This window comes from Octopus bimaculoides, chromosome 3 (assembly GCF_001194135.2).
Source record: "Octopus bimaculoides isolate UCB-OBI-ISO-001 chromosome 3, ASM119413v2, whole genome shotgun sequence".
Lineage (NCBI taxonomy): Eukaryota > Metazoa > Mollusca > Cephalopoda > Octopoda > Octopodidae > Octopus > Octopus bimaculoides.
The window spans coordinates 150,868,039-150,875,470 of NC_068983.1; positions in this window are offsets into that span (position 1 = coordinate 150,868,039).

The following is a 7,432-nucleotide window of genomic DNA, read 5'->3' on the forward strand; positions in this document are numbered from 1 at the left end:
ATATATATATAGGATGAATCAGAATTTTGAGAAAATTTGTATGGATTTAGAAAAAGACGCAAAGCTCATCAAAGAAAAGCTGTATTTGAAAACAAATTGGTACGCATAATCTTGAGAATCCTTTTATCACACCTGTTTAATGAATCCAGTATTAGTGACTGCTTCAATACGGGATCGAAAGCGTCGTTATGCTTGAATCATATGATGTTTATCAGTTTTGAACACAGTGCTGGTTATGGCGGACTTGAGAGACTGTATGCTGTTATCGGGGTGTTGATTGACATCTCTCCCGAATACGCCCAGTACATAATAGTCCAGTGGATTGAGATCTGGTGAGGTAGAAGACCACGTGTCTGGAAGAACAAGACCGTAGAAGTTGACACTCATTTACACTTCGTTTGTCCTAGCCATATGAGACAGTGCAGAGTGTTGTTCCGTACTCTGTTTGTCCAGGACTCACAACTTTCTCCAGTACCTTTCTGTAGACAGTGGTATTGACTCTTAAGCCTTTTGAAAAAAAAAGTGAAGAGGCATGATATCTCCCTCGTTGCTGACGACCCCCAGAACCGTCACAATTGTTAGGAAGTTAGTATGCATTACCATTGGACTACATTCGTGTCTCTGCATGATCAACTGTCGTCCCTTCGGTTTATCAGAGAAAAACCAAAGCATTCCAACCTCTTGGTGTTTTAATTTGTTTAGCAAGCGTTCTGCACGGACCGAACGATTCTTTCTTGTCATATCCAACATAACCTGATCCGCATCACATACAACTTATACCTGATGTCTTCATGTAAAACACTACTGATGGTGCATTCTGAAACTGAGGTAGGTCCTTTGCAATGGCTCTGATTGACTTTCCAAGGAGTTTTATCGAATATTTCTTGAACTTTTTGTACAAATTTAAGTGTTCTGACGGCATTAGGATCCCTTGAATGCGTTTAGCTGCTGATGTTGGATCCCTATTAAAAGCTTCCAGTTCCTTTCAAATTTTGACAACGAACGATCGGGCAACTTTCAGGAACGAGCTATCTCTGTGCTGCGCTTGTATGAATGTATACATGTATGTATGTATGTATGTATGTATGTACCAGTGCGTAACTGGTACTTATTTAATCGACCCCGAAAGGATGAAAGGCAAAGTTGACCTCGGTGCGATTTGAACTCAGAACTTAGCGGCAGACGAAATACTGCTAAGCATCTCACCCGGCGTGCTAACGATTCTGCCAGCTCGCCGCCTTGTCACAATTTATGTATTACATATATGTACTTCATAATGTATGACATATAATTCCTTTATGGTGTGTATATATATATATATATATATATATATCAGTGTGTGTGTGTGTGTGTGTGTGTGTGTGCATACATACAGACATATATACCTGTATATACCTTCCCACACGTATATATATGTGGATGTGCATAAAATTAAAATGTTTGATATGAGCTAAATACACGAAATGATACATACATGCATAGATATATACATATATACATACAAACATGCATACATACACACACGCACGCGCTCGCACACCCACACACAGACACGCCCACCCACATAATGTAGTTTAATAAACATGAGAAACAAATAGAGTAAGGAACCCATACAAAGAGCATTGCACTTATTTACACACCAGCCATTCATTGTACTAAAGCAAGTGCACCCGCCTCTCCCTATAATCCTTTTTCTAGTCGACTAAACCTTTAAGGGTCCTGATACCCACTAGGGTCTCTTCATTGTCTGTTTGTACACCAGCGTCGTATTCATAAACATTTTAATGTGTAAGTGTTCCTAGTCATGGCGTCCAAACTCGCGTTTCGTCAACAATTGTCTTATTGTTCTCTAGGTCATAGAGTTTTCTTTCGGATCACTGTGAAGTCGAGTAATCTGGTGATAGAATTCTACAACTATACAGAATCTTCATATTTAGCCAGAGACCATTATGCAATGAGGAACTCTAGTTAAGAGCAAAGCAAATTGCACATATGTAATAGCGTTCGAGCTAAAAACAACAATCTTACTGTATATAAGATATATATATATATGTGTGTGTGTGTGTATCTGTGTGTCTGTGCATGTGTGTATATGTGTATATATTTACTGCATATGATATGTATGTGTGTGTGTGTGCATGTGTATGTATGTGTGTGTGTATATATATATATATATACATATGTTGTATATACAACAAATATATATTTTATATTATATACACATACATAAACATACATTCATATCGCACTCTCGTTACACACATACATACACACTTGCACACACACACGCACATTTATGCGCATGCGTACATATGCAAACACACATACACACATATATATATATATATGCATAAGATCATAGATATTTTATGCAGCATAAAACTGTATGTGTGTTTAGGTGTACGTCTGTGGAAGAGAGCATTTGTTGTTTGAGATTTAATGGATAAAATATAAAGACAGAGATATACAGAAATAGATGGATAGTTAGTTAGTGTGTGTGTATGTGTGTGTGTGTGTGTGAGAGAGAGAGAGAGAGAGTGAGAGAAGGAGAGAGAAAGTGATCGTCTTGGGAAATATCTTGCATCTGTGTCCATCCAGTTTTAAGAATCAAAATACCAAAACAAAATGTCTTTAATAGACACACTAGTCCGGAAGGCAGGTAGAGCAGAAGAAGATGGCGAAAGTATTTTATTGAATTGTATTGCGAAGGTTGAAGGAAGAGGAGAAAGAATGGAGAAAGAATAGGATTAAGACTGTGATAAAGAGTGAAACATAGAGAAGACTAAGAAGAAGAAGAAGGAGAAGAAAAAAAAGAAGATTATCTCAGAAGGTTATATAGAAGAATGAAAGAGGAAGAATTACGAAAACAGATGTAGAAGAGGTGAAAGACGTGAGAAGCGGATATCGGAATGAAGCGAATAAGTTGTGAAGAATATAGAAAGGAGAGTGAGGGACAGAGAAAGAGAGGTGTAGAGAGAAGAGAGAGAGAGAGAGGCAGAGGGAGGGAGAACGAGAGAGAGAGAGAGAGAGAGAGAGAGAGAGAGAGAGAGAGAGACGGAGAGAAAGAGTATTAGAAGGAAGAAGAAATAAAAGTAGATTGAAGTGAATGGTTTATAGATATTATAAAATTCAGAGGAACTGCCAAAATTGCTACTGGTTATGGAAAACCAATAAAAGAGTGTTATGATTGTATCACTGCGAAAGTTTCGGGAATAGAGATACACATACACTCGCATTAATACACACAGAGACAATACATACACACACACACACACACACACACACACACACACACACACACACATATATATACATAAAATGTACGCACATACACACACATATATATGTATATGTGTGTGTCTTTCTATGTATGTGTCTTTCTATGTATGTGTGTATATGTGTATAAAGCATATACATATCTATATAAATACTTATACGCATATACACACACTCACACACACACACACACATACACACATACATACACACACACTCACAGATGCATCTTCATGTATAAATGAATAGCAAGATAATCTGATGCAAGTAGGCACATAAATACACTCACTTTCATGCACACGTGTGCACATACACAGGCATATGCTTACATACATGTATACAAGCATACACACATATACACCCGTGTGTTTGTGTGTGTGTAAACAATGTAAAACATATCTTTATAAACACCAGTATGAGACACATACCGATTGGAAGATGGGTACGGATAGAATTATATAGCTATAGATAGCTGAAGATATAGATATTTATGACTATAGAGATATACTGATACATAGACGCATGAGAATTTATGTATATTTTTCTGTCAGATTTCAGCTCTTTGCAGACTTCAAATCGGCCAAAGTGTCAAGTTTCTTTGGTTTGAGTGAAGACAGTTCGAAGGATTTTTAAATGAGTAGATAGAAGGACCCCGTCCCCTTTGGTCTTTAATGACCATGGAATTGAACCTACAAAGTTACCCTCCGAGGCACAAGTACAGGCAAGGTTCTTTATGGAAGACCAGCAGTCACCCAAACATACCAGCTTCTCCTCTCCCCGCCACCGATGTTATCCAAGGGAAAGACCAATACAGTTTGGCATCAGTGACGTCACAACTCATTTTTACAGCTGACTGAACAGGAGCTACGTGAAATAAAGTGTCTTGCTCAAGAACACAACACACAGCTCGGTCCACGAATCGAACTCACTACCCCGACGCTCTAACCACTGAGCTATGGGCCTTCGTGATGAGTAAATGAGTAAATAAATGTGTAGTTCTGTTGTGTCTGGGGAGAGTCATTTTCTTTTTGTGCCTTATTATTTAACACACTCACCTGTAAAATTTCCACCTATTTCTTATTTTTATTTTCCTAAAATTTTCGTTGCGTCTTGCAACCTTTTCAATAGTCTTGACTATTGAAAAGGTTGCAAGACTATTGAACAGAATATGCTTCAACACACGAACTCACATAAAGAATCTTGCAAACCAAATCCAGAAACGAAATGTGTAAGTATTTGTAAGTGTATGAGTGAACATACAATCATGTAAGAGTTGTGTGTCCCTTCTTTAGAATACAAGTGCGTGTGTGTGTGTGTGTGTGGTTACTCTTTATGTATGTATGTGTACAGGTGATTGCGTTCATATTTGCATTTCATTAGGTGAAAGCGCGTGGCTAAGTGGCAAGGATATTCGGCGTAAAATGTATGTCTGTGGAGTGCGCAGCCACTTATACGTGAGTTTCACGATTAGGCTGTTCCATTGATCATATCAGCTGGAACAATCGTCGTCTTAGCCGACGGAGAGCCAAACCATTTCAGGAAACTCAAAATGGAGAAAGCTGAGTATGTGATTAAAAGCTTGCTTCCCATCCAGATTGTTCCGGGTTCAATCCCACTAGTTGGAAACTTGAGTGAGTGTTTTCATCTCTGGTCCTGGAGCGACCAAAGCATTGTGAGTAGATTTGGTAGACGGAAACTGAAAGCTCATTGTATGTGTGTGTGCGTGTATGTATGTATGTATGTATGTATGTATGTATGTATGTATGTATGTATATGTGTATGTATGTATGTATGTATGTATGTATGTATGCATATATGTATGTATGTGTGTATGTGTTTGTGTGTGCTCTCTCCACCATTTGAAAAAAATTAGTGTTGGTTTGTTTACGTCTCTGTTATTTAGCAGTTCAACAAAAACGAGTATTGATATAAAAAATGCCAGGCTTAAAAAATTAAGCAGTGGAATCGATTTCCTCAATCAAATCCTTCAAGACGGTGCCCCAGCATGGTCGCAGTCCAATGAGTGAAACAAGTAAAAGGTAAAAGATAATGACAAATCTTTGCTATATCAATAACCTTTTGAATTTGAAAGTTAAGAGTCACTTTGCTTTACATTTTTCTTGGAAAACTAAGATCCACCCAGGCTTTATGGTAATCTGTGGTGGTATAACCCTGTGCATCTATAATAATAGATTCAAATGAGAAACTTGGCAAGACACAAAAGCTGTAGGCCCATCGTATTCGTTCTATTTTCTCACACCTTAGACGAGAACTCCGCCTCTACTGAGCAACTGACCTCTGTGACAGTGTATGCTTTTGTTCCATGTTCCAAATATCAATGCTAGTTTTATCGTTTTCGTACTGAATAGCGATATTTAATGCTTGTCTTCCGGTGTTCCTTATTTTTAATAGCATGGATGTGTAATCTGTAAAAGCATGTGTTTATGTCTGTATAGTTAATAAGTTAGGTCAATAAAAGGGTTGAAATATTCGTCTACGTAAATATAATCCTGTATATCTATCTATCTATCTATCTATCTATCTATCTATCTATCTATCTATCTATCTATCTATGTCTGTGTGTGCATTTAAGATTCGCACCATTGATCATCCACATATATTTCTTTATGTATAAACTTTTTAGAAAATTCTCGATATGGTCATAATAGTTGAAGATTTTCTTGAATTAGAAATTAACTCTACAAAAAAAAAAATAAAACCTTCAAAAGACAATTACACAAATCTTGACAGAAGCTTTTGTGTTAAGCGTTTTCCGATGCTTTCAGCTTTGAAACACGCGTGTTATAAAGTAATCTGCATTGAAGAAGTTGTTTTTAGTTGTGTTGCCTGTTTCCGGCTTGTTTTTCAGATTTAGAATTCTTATAAAATATTCTTCTTTTGCCTTTCCTAGTTGATGACTATTTAAAATTTTTCATTTCCACAAATATCTAGATGTTCACTACACAGAACATTTCTAAGAAATGAATATTAGATGTTATGCTTATGTACCATAATCCGATGTATTACTTTTGATCCTCTTTGGTCGATATTGTTCTCATTACATTGTTGGCATGTTCAGCTGTCGTCTTTGAGACTTAATGATTGGCGTAGAAGTGGAAGGTATCATTTGTCTGAATGTAAGAAGCTATGGCTTTTAGGATCATGAGTGACTACACATATAATATTTATGTCTTTGTTTCTTGCCATCACCTTCATTGTGAGTGTTTCTTTGAGAGCCTGCGGTTGAGACTAACCTTTGCCTTGGTTACGATTCGATTTACTAAGTGTTCCGGGTATTTGTGTTTGTGAAGGAACATTTTTAGTCTACTCGATTTCCTTACTATCAAAGTCGATGGGGTCGCTTTATGAATGCTATTTATGAATTTCAAGAATCTTGAAGGTCTTAATTCTGTCACAAAATATAAGCAGTCAACCAGGGATCTTTTCTAGTTTCCATTTCAAAAGGATTGCAAATAGTGATGAAAAGTAATACAAAATCGGACAGGAGATGTTTTCTTCAAAGAATCCAGTCTCTGGTGTTGCAAACGTAGAGGCAACTTCCGTGGCCATGTCTGTGCATTTCATTTGAAAGCAATATTGGTTATCAAAGAAGTAGTTGTCTTCTTGCACGAATCGTAATTCTTCAGTGAAAAATCTGTTACGAATTTATCCTGCATTCCGTCTTTCCAAAATTCAATTATTTTGAATCTCATAACACGACATAACACGACAATCATAACACCACAATTATACTTTCTTCTATGTTTGGGTAATTCTGTTTTTTCATTGTATTTTTTTATATAATAAATAATTTTTATTTAAAGATAACTTTACTTCATACATATAAATGGAAATACGCTTATATATATGTATATATATATATATATATATATTGTTATTGTTGTTGGCACTCCATCGCTTACGAAGTCGAGGGTTCCAGTTGATCCGATCAACGGAACAGCCTGCTCGTGAAATTAACGTGCAAGTGGCTGAGCACTCCACAGACACGTATACCCTTAACGTAGTTCTCGGGGATATTCAGCGTGACACAGTGTGACAAGGCTGACCCTTTGAATTACAGGCACAGAAGAAACAGGAAGTAAGAGTAAGAGAAAGTTGTGGCGAAAGAGTACAGCAGGGTTCGCCACCATCCCCT